An 18,257-nucleotide genomic window follows, 5' to 3' on the forward strand; every position below is an offset into this window, starting at 1 on the left:
AATGTGATGCAGATCCAGAAAGTCCTGCTAACAGGTCCTGGATCAATAGGTCACGGTGCTGGAGCAGGGCAGGCCTGATCGCTGCTACCCAAGAAGCAGTTTGTTTCCCTTCCAGAGATCATGCGCATCTCATCTGCTCGTTCAGGCTTTTGCCTGGAGGGTGAGGACAAGGAATGCGATGAACTTAACTTTGGCGCTGAAGTATATTTTGATTAATATTTGTCAATAAATGAATTTAGGTATCTGTATTTGTGCTGTGTGTCTGCGTGAGAGGGTCCTTTAATGAATGCTCTGATGAAATCTCTGGATAGTTGTTGGGTAACAAACAGCTAAAGCATGCATCGCAAAAGAGGTCCTAGCATTGCAGAGATGCCAGTTATATGATGTTGAGAAAGAGATTCAGTCCAAAACCGAAATTATCCTGGATAATACATGAAATGATGACTCAGTACCAAAAGTAGTGTATGTATAATAATGTCCATGCTTTTGCTTTATGCAAAAGAACATTTCCCACAGTCTTGGGAAATGTTCTTTTGCATATGGAAATGTTCACACCCTCCAGGTGTGAAAAGTCTTTGTCCAAAATCTGATTTAGTTAATCCTGAGATTAACTAAGAAGTTAGTTAACTAAGAAGTTAATCTCAGGAAGATGGGATGCCTATTTCTGGATGTCTTCCCCACAGCCCACCCTGCTGAGCCCCAGGCATCTGCTTTCTGGCCAGCAGAGCTAGTGAGACTAATTAGGAATAAGGAGACTTTTCTGCAGTCTGAAGGGGATACATTAGGATCAAGGAAGAGAACTGATAAACTCCTGTGTATCTTGGTTTGGGATACCCTGTAGGTGGATTTCAGGAAGACATTGTGGCAAGTAATAGTGGTAGCTGGGTGCAGAAATGGTCAAAATCTGGAGGAATGTTTGTGGGTGATGGTTAAATAAACACTTGAGTTTCCTGCAGGAGGCAGGTGGTGAAGGACAGTGCCCATCCTGTGCTGCAGTGGTGGTGTGTATGCACCCATGCTGCAACAGCCCTTTCCTTAACAATGCCGAGGATCTGATTCAGCTTTCCTGATTGACGGTTCTGCACTTTAGGCATGAGAATAAAGATTTGTTGATAAGCAAAGAAGAGCTGTCAAGTGAAAAAGGTTGCCATGGGCAAACAGTCCTCATCCAGCCAGTGTGATGTCTCTACTGCAGTTAGGGAAGAGTCTTGCTACGTGAAGACATCCTGAGCATACAGGATGAGCTGGTATAAGTAAGTATACTCTTATGAGCATACATAAGAATATGTCTACATAAAGACATCCTGAGCAATCTTTTTTTGTCATTTGCTTAGATACCTTAGGAGGTGAAGCAGCAGTAAAGGCAGGCTACAAGTTTGGGCTGTGTATAGCCCCATATGTGTTGATTACAGTGCATGCTTCTACCTCTTCAGCGATCCTCTCTCTCAGCTCATTTGTCAAGGCAGACTCAGGGATGCTGATCTGTGCTGCCAGTGACAGTGTAGGTGCTGCAGATGCTTCCTAGGGCATGTCACCTCAGCCTGTACAGACTTCCCAGGCTTTAATTTTTTAAATAATACCTCTAGTTCTACTGCTGGCAAACTTCAAGGTGTACGAGTGTCTTCCTGATTCTGCACACAACAGCTGCAGTACTGTTGTTGTTTAGATCTTTTCTAACCTGCATTTCAGGGAATTGTTTCTTTCTCTGGTTGAGCTTATCCAGAGCTCCAGCAGCTTCTAGCTGCTGATGGGCTGAAGGTGAAGCAAGAGGTGACAAAGAAATGTTGTGTGATGGAAATATGTTAATAGCATATTTCAAAACCACCTCTATCTCCATAGCATGTATTTAGTTGTTTGTTTCAATTACTAGTGCTTCTGGAGAGGTCTCCTTTTCTACCCTATACTTAGAAAATGTGGGCAGGACGTGCAATTTTAAGAACAAGTCTAGTGTTAGCAGGACCATTGCTCACTTCACGTGTTGTAACATTTTGTGTTACTAAAGTTTTGAGTCACATAGTGTTTGAGAGAGATGACATGAGTCACAGCTCTGGTTTTATGACAGGGTTAGGTACATGTCTTGTTCATTTTGGGGGGTTAGGAAAAAAAAGAAAAAAAAGAAAAAGCAGTAGCAATCTGAAGCACTGCCAACAGTTTTGGTGTTATTGCCAGAAATGTGATAATCTGGTATTTCCCGTAAAGCCCCAGGTGCTGTACTTGCTTTATTTTCTGGGAATCTCCAATTTCTCTTATCCTTTGTTATCACAGCAAAGCAAGACAATGCACCCTTTCTGGGGCCTAAATATTCAAAATATCAACAGGTAATAACAAACCTCAAACACAGCTCTGGATGGATGGCTTACTGTATTTAATTCAGTATCATCATTTTTGAGAATGAGAGGCATAATTTATTATTTCCAACTCAGCTGGGCTGAGTTTGTGCATCTGTCTGTCCACTCCTCCTTTCCCCTGCTTTCCTTTGTGGTCTTCTCTGCAGGTCAGAAGAGACTCTGATTGTCTCTGGTACAAATTCTTTTCTCACCCTCATGGAGAACCACATGTCTCTGAGCCTTTTCCTTCTCTTCTGCCACGTGCAAGCTTAGCATGTGCCTCATTGTAGTACTCAGGAGCCCTGGCCTCAAAATGGCTTGGGTGCTTCCCCTAGCAGGGGTGTTTTTCTGCACTCAAGCCTCGGGGCTTGTCTGCACAGGGAGGCTCTTGCAAAACATGCTGGGCATAGGGTGTGAATTTAAAGGGAAAGAACTATTCTGTACCAGATTCCTGCCCCAAACCCTCATATTCTGCAGAAAAGTGGGCCAGTACTTCTCTTGTGTTATCAAGTAGACTTGGTTAAGCAGCTGCGATAACCCGAGGAGCCAAGAGCTTTGATGGCAGCTCCGTTCCAAGCTGGCCCTGGGTTGTCAATGATGCATGGCAATGACCCTGACCAGGGGGATGCAAGGGGTTAGAAGGGAGGAGGCTGGTGCACTCAGGCTTCCTGTTTACCCAGAAAAAGGGGGACCAGTTGAAAGCAGAGCCTTAATTATGGTTTGTTGGTACCTTCTGGAAAAGCCACCCTGAACACAGAGCCTCTGCAGAACAGCCTGAGTTGGGAGTCCCCCTTCCTCAGGTTTGGGCTTGGATTAGCTGCTCGAGTCCAAACCTGTTAGAGCAGCCTGGGACTGAATTTGATGAATTACCCCAAGTCAACAGCCCTTCTGTGTTGCACTCATGGTCCACGTGAGCTGGCTGAATGACTGGGGTGGTATGCCGTGGGAGTTGTGTGTACGTGTGGTATTTTGGTTTGTAGACCACAAATACATTCCTTACCATGAGCTTATCAGACTGGCCATCCTAGCTGTCATCTGTGACCCTCATGTGCCAGAGCATTACAATTCATATCCCAACTGTTCCCTAAAGCCTCCTCTTCAAATCCACCCCTCAAATACTGTCTCAGCCCCACCACATCAGGTCTCAGAGAGGCTGGAGGCAGATGGTCTTCAGGGGACCTGACTACAGAGCACAGATGGACTGTGCCAGTTTGAGCTGGAAGCATGGTGGTGGTCCCCAGCACTGCTTCTGGCGGTGGACAGAGGTCTTGTGCCCTCAGTGACACAGTTAAAAGACTGCTGGTGTTTTATATGCAAAGCATTACTGAGGCTCTTGCAAGAACAGTCTGTGGATGTGGAAGGGCCTCTGCATTTGAGATTTCTGGAAGGGACCCTGGAAACAACTTGTGCCCCACACGGGGTTGAAACTTGAGGTCTCTGAAAGGCAAAGGGACACAGAAAGTCACGTAAATGAGGCATAGTGGGACTGGAAGAAAGGGCAAGACTTTTGTATGAAGCATAGGCATGCTGTTAGCTGGATTAGCTAGGATAAAACTGCATGGGGGGTTATAAGCCTTTGGGCATCAGGGCAGAAACAACAGCTCTGTCCTTGAGAGAATGCAGAAGACTTCCCTACTGAGAAGTTGTTCAAGAGGAGTAAGTGATACTTGCTGCCATGAAATGGAGGTCCCTGTCTAGCAAGGAGCGTTGTCTCACCCAACATGGCAGCCCCTCTGCAGCGTGGTGGTCTTTCCTGGCTGCATTTTTTGTCTGTCACGAGTCCCCATGTATCACTAAAGCCTTGTCCTTCTTCACTGCTGGAGTTGTCCAAAGCTCTCTCTGGTAATAGAGCTGGCTGCTTAAGGACTCATCACAACTGACATGATTTATTCCTCATTGCAAATGAACCACTGGAAGTCTTTCAAAAGCCATCTTTTCTTGACCTAAGTTCAGCTAAGCTTTTTAGCAGCATCAGCTTTACAAGAAAATTTAGAAGTGGAAGGGAATTATGTGTGAATAATGTTTATGTTGATAAACAGTCCTTGCAGACCAATATCTCCTCCTCAAAGTCATCTGGTTATTCATAGGATCACTGAGAGAGCCAGGAATTACAAGCCAACTGCCCCAGAAAAACGTGATGGCTTGCTTGTTTACTCTGTGTGTTTGTTAAAATGCCAAAATATCTGTATGAAAGCAGGTAATACTTTGCCAGTACTTAGATTGAAGTAAAGTTTTCAGATACAGAGCACTTCATAAAATCCTGTCACCCCAAATTAATTCCAGTTGGTAGGGACAGGAGAGCATCACATGGGCTGAAAACTGGGTGGAGGACCATGAACAATGGATTAGAATAAACAGCAGTGTGTCAAATTGTCAGGGGAGCGAAGGAGAGCACAGTGTTGGGAGCTAGTCTTGCCAATTGCTGCCCTTCATGGTGAACTGTGCGTAGTTAACCTCCTCTGCATTTCCATGGGGCTCTAAACACAATTTAGGGGAGTCACAGTACAGTCAAGGGGTTTAGTGTACAGTAATAGTAGAGGAATCTAGTCCAATGGGTTGAGTGTTAGCAACCATGATAAATTTCGTGAGATTCTTGATGGTCAGAGGAGAATTATGCACACATTTGTAGTAACTTTGGCTGGCTGTAGCCATATGAAGTCTATGAGGCTTTTCAAAGAAGAGCACAACCTAGTAAAACAGATATCTTGTACCATGTGGCACAGGCCTGATGCTCCTGTCCTGTTGCCTGTATCCTTCCTTGCCGTGTGGCGCATTAAGATACAGTTGTGCAATAGGCTCCTGCTTATCCCCAAGGTCATGGTTCCCTTCTGGGCCTGGATTTTGTGGGAGAGACAGAATGGAATGGGTGTCAGTTTGTTGTCATTCCTGTCTATGGAGGCATATGGGCTCTAGGCAAAATACCAAAAGGGAGTCAGTGGCCCTTGACTGCACTCATGAAATGTGCTGTGCTCATGCCAGGTGCACAAGGCTAGGAATGTCCTCCATTACATGAGTCAGTGAGGCTGAAGGGACCACCATAAGTAGATATGGCAAAGGGAAAAATAGAGCAGCAAACTCCCACCTTCCTCTGGGTCCTACTACTCCATCCAACTTCTTCCTTAGTTCCTTATTCCTCTACAGCCAGTAACAGTCCCTACCAGCCATGCTCCCTTCTCTTGGCCTTTGCCTAGATCAAACGTGGTTTTCAGTCAGGCCAGGTGGAAAGTGTTGAAACAGAACCAGGGGCACCAACTCTTCCTCTGCCTGTGCAGCTGCAGAAGTCTCCTTTGTGTCAGGCTCAACACAGCACAGATATGGCCATCATGGAGCCATCATATGGCCATCAGCCATGAGCCTGTCTGTTGAAAAAGGGTGGGTAAGGGCATGTGGGGTTGTGAAGACTATCAGCCTTCCTCTGCATGTGCACAGGGGTCCTGTAAATGCAAACAGCAGAACCTAGGTGAGCAGGAAGGCTTTCTTCCCTTGGTCTTTCAGGCCTAATGATCAGATGGAGGAGCTGCCACTGCAGGGATAGACAGGACATGAGGGTGAAGTACAGTCATTTTTCACAAAGTGTGAGTATGAGAGGAAGCACATCTTCTACATTCTCCAGTCTCAGGGAGAGTGTGACCAGAGAACAACACAGTCTCAAAGCAGCACTGAAGTATTTCTGATCTCTGTGTGATAGTGGAGCTCTTGGTGCACCATTCCAAACTGGCAGAAAACCAGAAAAGAAGCACCAATATTCAGGTCCTTGTCTAAGAAGATGATCCAGACTCTCAGTTTAATGAGGATAGGACTGCCTGGAGCACATCAGTGAGATATGAGAGGTGTTCAACATTTGCAGAAATGAAAGGAGGGTGAGACTGGGACCTAAGAGTGCTGTTCAGAGCTTTCAAGGTCACTGATTTTGCAAAGAAAAGAAAAACAATAATGGATCTCGCAGCCAGGGTGAGTTGAGATTGGAAGGGCAAAAATGAGTGATTCTGGTTATTTTACCTGTGGTTGGTAGCAGCTGGCATGGACAAGAAAACAGAAAGGAGTGGCAGTTTAAAGTATTGAAAGACAAAAAGAGTTAAGCTACATCTCTGCGAAGTGGTGGAACATCTCTTTTGCATGTTGGGGGCCAAAATTGCCTCACTGGTCACAACTGATAATGTGGCTGGATTCCCTGTCACCTGCCAACTAGTATTCCCTTGTGCTGACAGCATTTCTTTTAGGGACTGTAGGCCTTTTCCTGGAGGGGATCTCGTGTTGCCTGTTGGAGAGGTTGTGGAATCCTTGAGGTCATCCAGGTCCCAGGGTACTCTGTGGGATGCAGTGTAGACATGTAATGGCAGATCGCTTATGTGTCTGGATTGTAGTGAGTTGGATGGATGCTACAGGGCTGATCCCACCTCAGGGCAGGGATGCGGTCTGCTCAACTTCTGTAGTTTTCCTCCAATCTCATTCTTGCAATCCTGTGATTTCTTATCCACCTAAACCCTGTCTTTGGGCCTTTCCAGATTGGTTCTGTGGGTGCTGAAGGTGGTAAGGGTCCATCCAGGCCTTTCCAGGAGAGTTCATCAGCAATGCTGCACCTCTTACACGTTTATCAGAAACTCACTTGCACAGTGCATTTAGATTTTCCATTTTGTACAAGAATTTTCCCCAGCAGAGGATACCTTACTCTTTCCTTCAGTTTCTTCAAACTGTTTCTCAGCCCCCTGAACATCACCTTTGTGTGCTTCTAGGTGTTTGCATTCCTTGGCTGTTAAAGGAGCTATTCAAGGATAGCTTGGGGAGATGGTGAAGGGGAGTAGCAGTCAGACAGAAGGAGGGAAGGAATGGCTCTGGAGGAGTTTTGCTTAAGCTGGGGTGTCTGCGTAGAGTCTTCTCTGTTGTCTAGCTCAACTACTTCCTTGATTTTCCCTGTCACTCTTTATGGAGATGAGAACCATCCATGGTTATAACACACAATGAATCCCACATTATGTCTTGTCTTTTCTCAGGTCTTCCTTGGATCCCAAACTCCTTCTGCTTGTTGTCACTGCTGCTTATAATTGGTGCTTGTGGTGGCATCCAGAGGTCTTGATTGCAGCATTGTTCCCCTTGTGCTATTCACAGCACAGAGTCATAACAAGAGACAGTCCCTGCCTCAAATATATTAAATGGGATCTTTGAGAGAGGAAATGGAAGCACAGAGAAGGGATGTGAATTGTCCTACTTTACGCAATATTTCTGGGATAAAACCCAGCACTATTAATAACTTCTTGCTCAACAACCATCTTTGTTCAGAACTCTGGTTTTCACCTTAAGTTGTTTGTGTTGTGCAGGATCTGTTTGCAAGTTTGGTGAAAGTTCCCACCTTGTGATCTGCAGCTCAATGTAAAGTGAGTCCAATAATTCCCTATCCATGTTGAACTCCAAAGGCTTCTTCTACTAAGGCCACCATTATGTTACCTTTTGTTTTCTGTTCACCCTTGTTTCACCACTGCACAATTTGTCTTGGTTTTGTTTGCTTGCACTCTGCAACATCTACTAGAAAATGACCTTTATCACCCCACCCTTTGCTACTTTTCTTCATGTTCTTCAGTCAGAAGTTGACAACCAGCAAAGGTTTGCTCATGTTGAAGCCTCAAATTTGCTTTACCTTCATTCTTATTTATTGCCCATGAATGTTCTATGAAATAGACTTTCTGCCGGAAATGTTTGTGGAAGCAGAAACTGTTGATTAAATTGTAACAAAGAGTCACAGGAAGCAAATTTTAAAATTGCAACTGTATGTTTGTGATAATATGAGCTCTGTCACTGCTGTCAAGGACTAGAATTGATGGAGGCCACAAAATCTCTTTATCCAACCAAAATGAGCCAAAGTTGCTTGATTTTTTTTTTAAACACAAGCCACAAACTGCTCATGAGCAATTTACAAGCCAAAAATTAGCCAGCATGGCTTTCCAGAGAATAGTTCTGAAGAATATTGCAGTAAGCAATATTCAAATATAAAAAGAGGGAAAATAAGGATAAAAAAATTAATCAGGAAGAGCTGACATCCTTGAGACTCCTGGCAGCCATAAATCAGCCTGGTTGGGGGACATTTCAGTGTAAGCCACCCATCGCTGTGCTTCAGTGGGGGTCCAGAGTTATTCAGAACAATGCTGGGAAGCCACACTCTGGACAAGACAGGAGACATGCTGTGTTAGTGTCTCCACTGGGCAGTGCCCAGAGTCCCAAATGGAATTTACAACTAGCTGCTTCCCTGCAGCCCACAGAGGAGGGTGGCCTCTTCTCTGCAGGGCTCAGTCTCTCCCCAAGCTCAGCGAGCACACGGGTGCTGCAGGCACGGACTGGAGCCAGCCCCTCTCTGCGGATCAGGTTCTTTTGTGCAAATGGTCCCGCTGACTTCAACAGAGAGGTCAATGTGTGGGAAGAGAGAAGAATTTGGCCTGACACAGGCCGTTGCTCCAGCAATGGCAGAGACCCAGGGCGTCGTGGGTACTGGGAGAGTTTTATAGTATAGGGTGGTAATTCCATCCACATTTGGTGGGATTTGGACGTGCATGTATCTGTCTGCATTGGAAATGCTGTCTCAGGGATGATCTTTATTTTCTTTCTTTCTCCTGTGTTTGGATGAAAAACAGACCTGTGGTTACTGTTTGAGGTTCTTTTGGTACCAGTGCTTTAAAGTATTTCTTAAACTAATAGAAAAACTTTTAATCTTTCTAATATAGCATTACAGAGAACAAACAAGTCTTTAATGCAAGCCCCTGGGTCTCTTGTGGGGAGATCCCGATAAAAACAGCTTTCTGTTTTGGAAATACCCTCTGGTGGATTTGTTAAAACCCTACTAGAGACAATGGTGAACTTTCAAAGTAAGTGGAGACGTGGAAAAAATATTTGTAATAAAGACAGCAAGTGGTTGGCTTTTGTCATGGAATGGTAGTGAATATGATTTTATAGGTTAAAAGTTAAAAATTTCCTCCACCCCAATGTTATAAACTGCTAATCGAATTTAACTTGTGAGACATCAAAGTAATTATTTTGTTTTTTGAATGCCTGTTATGTGCAGTCTTTCCACCTGGTCTTGTATGAAATGCTGGGATGTTCCCTGGCCCAGGTCTTCCAGGGGTGGTTGAAATACCTCAAAAATATTGCAAGCTGGGCTGCCCCATCTGACCTCTCCACCTCTGCCTGACCTCAATTAACATCACCATAATCGGTCCCAAGCTTTGGGATCTACCATACTTGCACATATTAAGCATGTTTGAAAATGCGTGTTAAAACTGACTGCAAGTCTTTGTGGGCAGAGCAATAGGCAGATTCTCTGCTGGGATTTTGCTGATTTGGGATAGACTTGAAGGGTTTCTCTGCAGTGAGGTGTTGCAGATGGTGCTGCATGCCTTATGGTCTACCTGACCTCAGACTTCACATCTTAGTAATTTAACACTTCTGGGACCTTCATTCCCGTTTAGTACAACATACTGAGAGGGAAGGAAAAAGATGTCTAGATGTGCTGTGCTATCTAAAGCTAAAAGTGCATCCTTGGTCCTTTACTTTTACACCTAAATTTGATAGGCATGAGGCTGCATTAGGCAGAAAGAAAGAGCAGAAGATAATGTGAACATGCAGTTACTTGGTAAACCTTGTGCCTCATTCAGAGGCTCAGATACATTTATCTCTTTGTAGTGGCACTTCTTGCTGGTTTAATTGAAGGAATAGGTAGCTAGCATTTGGAGGTGTTCTCTACCCGTGGTGACTCTTGCTTTTGCAAGTTTACTTGTAATGGTCCATGATGATATATTTTCTGTCCTCTTGTCATTGGTAGAGGCCAGGTGATGCAGGCAGTTTCTTTTAAAAGGGTTTCACTTCACTTCACTTTGACTGAGGGTCTTTTTTTCTTTTTTTTTTTTTGTCTTTCCAGTGTTTTAAAGAAACACTTCCATGGTTAATAGCAGCGTAAAACACCAAATAGTGTTTTTTCATCCCTCTAATATTGATGACATTCCTCTAATGGCCATTTTACATTAGCAAATCCACCCCTGTAACCTGAAACAGCCTTCAGCTTTGCCATGACTGTAAGGGATCTATATATGGTTTCATGTACAGATTTTATTTTTATTTCTTTTTTTCTTGGATCATTTTGTCTCCTGGGGTGAGGATTATACTTTCCTTTGGTGATTGAAAGATGATGGATGCCACCCAGGTCCTTACAATGGTGATAGGGCAAAGAGTTTGTGCTTATTATTCAGTGGTTGAAACAAAGAATTAATGTATTTTAAAGTTTTGGATGCTTTGGATAATTTGTTTTTTGGATGGGTCGTGACTGGTGGTCTATTGAGTATGGGTGGGCCATTTTTCAAACCGATTTTGAAGATAGAGATAAAACTATATTTTATGAACTGCAGTTTCCAAGGTCATCTGGAAATTGAGCAGTTCATAAAATGTATCTTTGTTTAAAGATATATTTGATTATATAAAATATGATCCCAGAATCAATTGGGTACAAACAAGATGTTGCCTTTAGGGTTGAAAACACATTGTTAGAGGCATGAAGAGCAGAAATTGTCACTGCTGTCTCTGTGTGGCTATTGTTTTTGGTTTTAATAGGAACAGAATGAATGACATTTTTCCATCAGACCACTTATGCTCAACTATACCTCCAGGACAACTTCCTGGCCAAAAATATTCAAAACAAACAAACACAATAGCAATTCTACTCCAATTACGTTGTTTGCAAACCAGCTAGTGTTCATAGAGTACTAGGCTTGGCAAATCCAACCACTTCAACTCTGGATTTTAGTATTGGATATTTGTATGTGCATTCTTTGTAGCTGTTGTGCTACTCAGGTAAGCATTTGAGAGGCCATGTGCATGTGTACCTCCATCACTTCTGACCACTCCACGGTATAAGCATACCCTAACTGTCTGAACAATTTGGGTGAAAAGTCTGTGTTTTGGGAATAGACCCTTGCCCAGTGGCCAAATGCTCATTGATTTCAATGGAGCTGAGATTTCAGCTTAGGGCTTTGGGCCAAATCATATAGCAATTTAAAAACTTTCACTTGGAAGAAGAATAACTAAATACTAAGTGTGGGAAAGAGAAATGTGGAGGAAGAGGAATTTATCAGTTGCTTGCTTATGTAAGTGGAACCAGAATTTGTAAGAAGAAAGTGAAATTGCTGGCTTAGTGGCACATTTTTATGTGGTTTGAGCTGCAAGAGGTATCCTATAGAGAATGAACCTAAGTCAGCAAACCCTCTTGCAACTTTTCAGTCAATTTTCTCTGGCTGATAAAAATGGTCACGGAAATACTGATTGTTGTAACTCAAAGTTTGAAAAATATGTAGTGCTACAGATTGGCATTGTAGTCAGTTTTCCCTGAGACAGAAAGCACTAGAGAAACCTAGTTAAGGGAAAAAACTTATAGGGGAGGGATGCAATGGGACATGCAGGGAGCAATAATGTTCTGGCTCCAGCAAGGTTTCCAAGCTTCATTCCAACACCAGCTCTGCAGAGCTCAGTCATTTCAGCATGTTCACGCTTCTGGTTATTTGAGTCCTCTCCAAGACTCTTCCCAGGAACACAAAGGTGTGTCACAGGCTGCTGTTGTTATACCTCTGTGGGAAGGGCACAGTAGCATAGTGCATGCTAGGAACAGAGCATGGCTCTTGGGTCCTTGGAGAGCTTTCAGTTATTAACTTCACGTGAAGGCTCTACCTTTGCAGTTACTGCACAGGTAGACCCACGGACAGTGAAGGCAAGGTGGACAGCAAACTGGGCAACATCACTGTGTGCCACGGTGGAGTCCCAGCTGTCACAGATCATGTAAAAGGGAAACATACCATTTTGGTTTCCATGGTGCATACCACTGCCCAGGACTGCAGAAATGTAAGTGAGCTGCTGCAGTCTGCAAAGACACTCACATTAACAGCTGTGAGAAGCTCTGACCATCCTTTTTGCATAATCTGGGAACATAACTTGCGTAAAGCAAAAGACATATAATGGACACTATTATATTTTATATTCTCAATTTGGAGCCTGTAACTACACACTGGTAGGTTGCAGCAGAGAGTGGGATGAGGCAATGTGTCAGTTACACCCGGTGGTTCTCTTGTACAGGCTCTAGATTGTTAGGTGACTTGTGGAGGTTGTATCTGCCAGGGTTTTTTGCTACCTCCCATGTTTTTGATAGTATTTGGGGTTGGGGGGTGTAACTTGGTGATCTTTAAGGTCCCTTCCAACCCAAACCATTCTATGATTCTATGATTTAGTTAAATAACAGCCCTGTTACTTTCAGTGGCCCTGGAGGGTCATAGACTCAGAGCAGTTCTTCTGACTTTGCCACCACAGAACAGAAAGGAATAAAATTCTATTCAGATTCCCAGCTACAGAAGCCGCAGCCTGTTTAGATGGACAGCCATAGCTGCATTAATCAAGGGTTTTTGTTTGTTTGTTTATTTGTTTCTGTCTTTCCCAAGTGGACTTCATGTTCTGGCTGGAGGGAGCTTTCTTCAGAATGAGTCCCTGTTTGACAAGTAGTGTTTGCAGTGAGTATTGGAACAGTCAAAGAGTCAAGGTGGGAAGGAGCTGCTGCTACTGAAATTCTTTTTTTTTTTTTTTCTCTTCTCCTTGTCAGGTTTAGGCCAAAGCAGAAACAGGCCGAAGGAGCACCACCTCTGATAAAAATAGTAGACAGCAACATGACAGAAGCAGTAGGGCTGCCTTAGTAAGGAAGTAAGATATATTAGCCCAAAATATTAGCCCAGTGCAGATTATGCACCAAACACAATTCGTCTTCAGACCTGTGTGGCGAAACATTGTGCCAGCGGCACACCTTGTAATAGAGATAATAGGAACAGAAAACTTCCTTTTCGTAAGAAATGACATCTTTGCAAAAGTTTCTGTATTTGAATGTGGAGCAAGTCTAGGCTGCAAAACATTTCCATGGGAAGATGAATACTAAGATTTTCCATCTGGGAGAACATTGGAACTCTCCCATATAAGGTGCCCTACATTAAAGGGAAGGCCTATGGAAAAAGTGGGACTTAGAACCATGAAGTAGTGGGGGATCTCCAAAATGACCTCAGAGAACAACCTCTGAGACAGAGCTTGGACTTGTGTCATGCCTTCAGATCTTGTACCTCAATGGCAAGGAACGTGAAAACCTGTAGGACTGTGCCTATATAGGCTCTCTGGGTATCAAGATTTCCCTATTGAGAACTGGGAGTATTCAGACCCTTGGAGAAATTAATGAATCTGCAGCATCTCCACCCCAGCACAGTAGACCAGAAACTAGAAGCCCTGGCACCTATGTCGAAGGGCTATCCTGGGGCCAACATCTTGTGGGACATGTCCTGTTTCCAACACAAACCTTAGGAGACTGCAGTTCCTAGGGACAAAACTGTTGGCTTGAGAAGGGTCTCAGTTCTGCATGTCACTGTGCAGCTCACCTGTGCAGCTTCCCTCTGCTTCTGGCAGAGGAGGGGTGTCCTCACCTGAGGATTACAGTCAGGGGCGGTGTTGGCAGGAGTGCACACACTGAAGTTAGAGCCATTGCTCTAATGAAGGCTTGTCAAGGCATCACCTGTGAGTTTGTAGGTCCTAACTCTCTTTGCATTTCCCCTTATTCATATGAGAAAGCACTTCTAGCCTCTCATTGTTGTGGCCATGGGAATTCAAGCTAATTTACCTTCTTCCTCAGCTGCTGAGAGAGACATGGAAGGATCCTGTCCTCCCCGATTCAGCTACCAAAACATTTTACCACCTCCCGTGTTCCTGGCAGTGCAGGGGAGCCTCCAGTAGTTGCCACTACATGGAGGAGGACAGGAAGATAAGTCATTTCTATTCACGATGTCTATTGCCTGGAGATCCCAGATGTATTTGTAGGTTGTCTGTTTTTTAGGATCTCTCACAGTAAGCAAGACACGACTCTTGAAGCAGTGGTTGTGGCTAGAGTTGTTGGCTCTTAAAAAGTTCACTGAGCACCTTTCCAGGGGTACTTGCATCTGCTTTATGCTGCTGAAGGGTTGTTTATATAGACATTTTGTGTGTGGGATGTGTTTTTGTTGCTGTTTCGTTGTTGGACTCTGTTTGGGCACTCTGCCCATTTATGGTTAATTATATTTTAACTTCTGGCTCTAAGGTGCTTTCAGGCATACTCTAGGTACCAGAAGTAAAGGAGGTGCTGTTATCATCAAAGTATCTCAGTGTAATATCAAATTTAATCAGAAGTGAATTAATTAAAGCAGAGCATACATATAAGCCCTTGTAAGGTGGATGTTTAAGCAGCTCATATGGTGCAATTTTGGGATCACTTTTTAGACATTTGTAATCTCTCCATAAGAAGGTGGTAACTTAGCAGTAGGCTTCAGGACTGCTGTCAGCAGGCAAACCTCTCCTGCAAAGGCCTGTTTGTGGAACATGACTCTTGAAACAGACTAAGGAATTGTGTGCATTTCTTGATCTGGGTCCTGGCACCTTTTATGATTACTTTAGTGTTTACAGCCTACACAAGTAGCATAGGCTGAGATCCAATGGTTACTTGGGTTTAATCTGACTTTGGAGTGAGAAAAACCCAAAGAAAATATATATTTATTGTTTGTCCCAGCTCTATCATGGTTAAACCTTCCTTTCTGCAGCATGCAATACCCTTGACATTGTCGTGTGTTCATAAAATTTCCTGGGCTGCAGCTGCTTCTTCTGTCCAACACCCTGGGCTTTGTGAGGCTTCTGGGTCTTCACTTCCACAGAGAGAAGACCTGAATTTGGGTAGAGGAGTGCTTGGCTGGATTACAGGGTGACCAGAGGTATGGGTCCTAAACGTTTACCTGAAGCTACCTATAGCTACAGTTGAACAAGTACAGACTCAAACCCTCTCCTCATTTTCATGAACCCAGTGGTGGTGGTGACTGTGTGATGTGTGTTGCTCACCTAGGTGTGGAGGAGACCGTGAACTAGCAAACCGTAATCATAACATTCAGATGATGAGGTGCTGAAAAGGCAACTTCGGGTCTCCAGTGCCTCATGGATGAGGTGATTTGCGTGGGCCTGGTTTAGAGTTTTGAGTCTGCCAAAATTTGTAGTGCCTGCGTCAGAGCAGCACTAACCTGCAAAGAGGAGGCTGAGAAGCAGGCAGCTGGTGGAAAAGTAGGGAAATTGGGCTTGGACCTCCCTTGGTATACTGCTGAGACTGTTTGCCAGGTATAGCATGTTGTCTTGACTTGCTTTTTCTGATGTATTTGAAAAGGTAAAATGAACCAAAATGTGCGCAACAGTAAGAAAACAGGGCACCTAAAATCCTCACATTTGTTTGAACCTAGCTTACAACTTTCTGAGCTTCAACTTCGTGATTTGGATGGGGCAGAGATAGGAAATGGGTAGATGGTAAAGCTGGAAATGAACCAAAATTTAAAACATTCTTTGACATGCTCCAGTATTAGCTAAGTGTGCTGCTTTAGTATCTCAGGCTACTTTAGTTTAACAGTAGACAAGTTTGAAAGGTGATTCATTCATAGTTTACAAGTACCTAAAAAGGGAAGAGGTTTCTGGTTGTTAGATGGGATTCAAATTTACCAGAGAAAGGCAGAAAGATCTGTTGGCTGCAAGCCAAAGTTAAAGAAATTCAGTTTAGGAAGAAGGGCAGCAGTTTAAACAATAAGAACAAAAAGCAGTGGAAAGTCTTTGGCTGGCATGCAGCAGGCTCGTCATCAGTTAATGGCCTTACATGAGGATTTCTGTGTTTTTCTACAAGAAGCAGGAGTTATGAAGAGAGCATTTCCAGATCAGAGCAGCCTTTATAGGAGACAAGGTCTGGGCTTCCACATTGGCTGTGCTGCTTCCCATTCAGACAGAGCAGCCTGTGCATGGTTCTGGATGCTGCGTCTGCATGCTCTCTGCCTGCTCTTCCCAAGCACAAGCCACACTGTTGCACTAAGGCACACAGATGTGCTGGACATTGGTGAACTCAGCTCTGTGTCTTTGTGCATAGTACTGTTCCCAGACACAGTCCAAACTATTTTCCCTTTCACTGACCTGTCTGATTTAACAGGCAAATTACAGTCTGCAAATTGTGACTTGTGAGCTGAATGCACAGTCCCTGCATCTCCTGTAGTAAGACAGCCAAAGGCATGCAGTCTGGGCCAGAAATACGTTCTCCCTTTTTCTGGGCCAGACTCTGCTAGAGGAGTGTGATGCAGGCGGAGCCCCTGTCTTGTGTGACGTGGGCTCCATCTCTTTACCTGCCTGTTCGGGAATGTCAAGCACGTTATCGTTGGTGGGCAGGAGCACAAGGGGCAAGAGACTCCTGTGTCAGTTTGGCTGAGATGTATTTCACATTGGAGAGAAGGAACTGGGGAATAGAGATCTTGGAAGATTTCATGCTCATCTTTTGTCCTGTTGTTCAATGATCTCTGGGTATCTGGGCTTTGCACTGCTATTGTCAGCATTTTCTGTAGAGAGGGTTGGTATCAGTATATCTTTCTCCCAGGCCATGCTGCCTGCTTCATAATGCTGCAGACATCCAGCCTGGAACTAGTATGAAGCACATGCACCACTGCCAAGGTCAGGACCTTACCGGTATTTAAGGCATATGTATAATGTTGGCATGGTACACAGTGACCTCAGCATACAATAGCAGCCAACTGACACACACATTCAGACAAAATAAATATTTGACAATCTATTTCTCTATTCCCCAAAATGACCCCTGTGAAAACAAGGTCCTGTTTACCTTTCTGACTCGCTGTGCAGAGTGTTCTGAGAAGAGACAAGTTCTCTTCCCCATTCATTGCTTTCCTGCTCTTTTGGATTACCCATTTCCAGGCAAGGACCAGGGATATTGGCTTTGCAAAACCCAGGGCACCTTTGAGTTTCACAGAACTTCTGAAATTTGGGGAAAGTTGAGATAATTTTTGTTTAGAAGTCTCTTTCTCTGTACCAAAGCACAGTGACCTGGGAGGCAGTGCAAGACTTGTGTTCAGCCTAAAGGAAATGCCCGTAGCTGTCCAAACTGTTTTTATTACTGTTTCTGCTGCATTAACACGTGCAGCCCTCCCCGTCCTGTTGCCTGTGGCACAGATTTCTAGGGAGCCTGTAGCAGCCTTGGGTGTGCAGAAATAACAGGAGGGAAAAGTATTCAGTGCAGTTTATTCCTTTTCCCTTGGTGTGCTAAACACGCTTCCTTTGCGCTCCTGGTTCTTAGGACTGCTTATGTGCTGTGGAGCCAGAGTAGCTGAACTGTGCTATTCAGAGCCAGCTGAAAGTCTGGTGTGCCTGGGACCAGACCTGCTGCTATGCCCACTCATAACAGACACCTCTCCTCTCACAGTTGCAGACGTCTTTTGTGGCTATCTTTCACTCATGGTTCGCTTGGCCCAGACAATTCCGGTTAGTCTGATCTGTTCTGTTTCTGTAAAAGCTTGTATCTTTTTGATTAAGGACAATTTAGTTTCCAATGGCCTCACATGTAAAACAAAGGAATAAAAGAGTCCTCAGAGCTTCCTGCCAAGTGAACATATGCCTGGTGATTGTGGTATTTTTTATTTCTTTCATATAAGATCACCTTCAGTGAAATCAGTCTTTAAATAAAACCAATCTATGATAATTTAGCTTGGCAAGGAGAGTGAAAGGAGAATACATACAAATCACAAAATAGTGATTTGTCTAATGAAACCCATCCAATTCCTCCTCCTTTTATTTCTGCCCCTTATCACAAGATCAGAATGTGCTAGGCAGTTAAAAGAAAGCTCCTGGATATGTCAGAGGAAATACTTTATCTCTTAACATCTTAGACAAGTGGAAACCTTTGTTACCAATATTCTTAAGGCAAAACTAGGAACTTGTTATTTTCTTTTTTACGGTTAGGTCTGAAAATGAAAAGGGGAGCTGGAGGAGTGCAGAGGTGAAAGAAAAATTGCAAGCCTGCTAACCCTTGCATGTCAGGTGTAATATAAT

General features: G+C 44.0%; 1 protein-coding gene across 12 annotated transcripts in view; it reads left to right on the forward strand.

Moving 5' to 3' along the window:
• NRG2 (neuregulin 2) overlaps positions 1–18,257 on the forward strand; it is a 170,329-nt gene that overhangs the window by 87,614 nt on the left and 64,458 nt on the right. The window lies entirely within an intron of this gene.

The sequence above is a fragment of the Anas acuta genome, chromosome 14 (assembly GCF_963932015.1).
Source record: "Anas acuta chromosome 14, bAnaAcu1.1, whole genome shotgun sequence".
Lineage (NCBI taxonomy): Eukaryota > Metazoa > Chordata > Aves > Anseriformes > Anatidae > Anas > Anas acuta.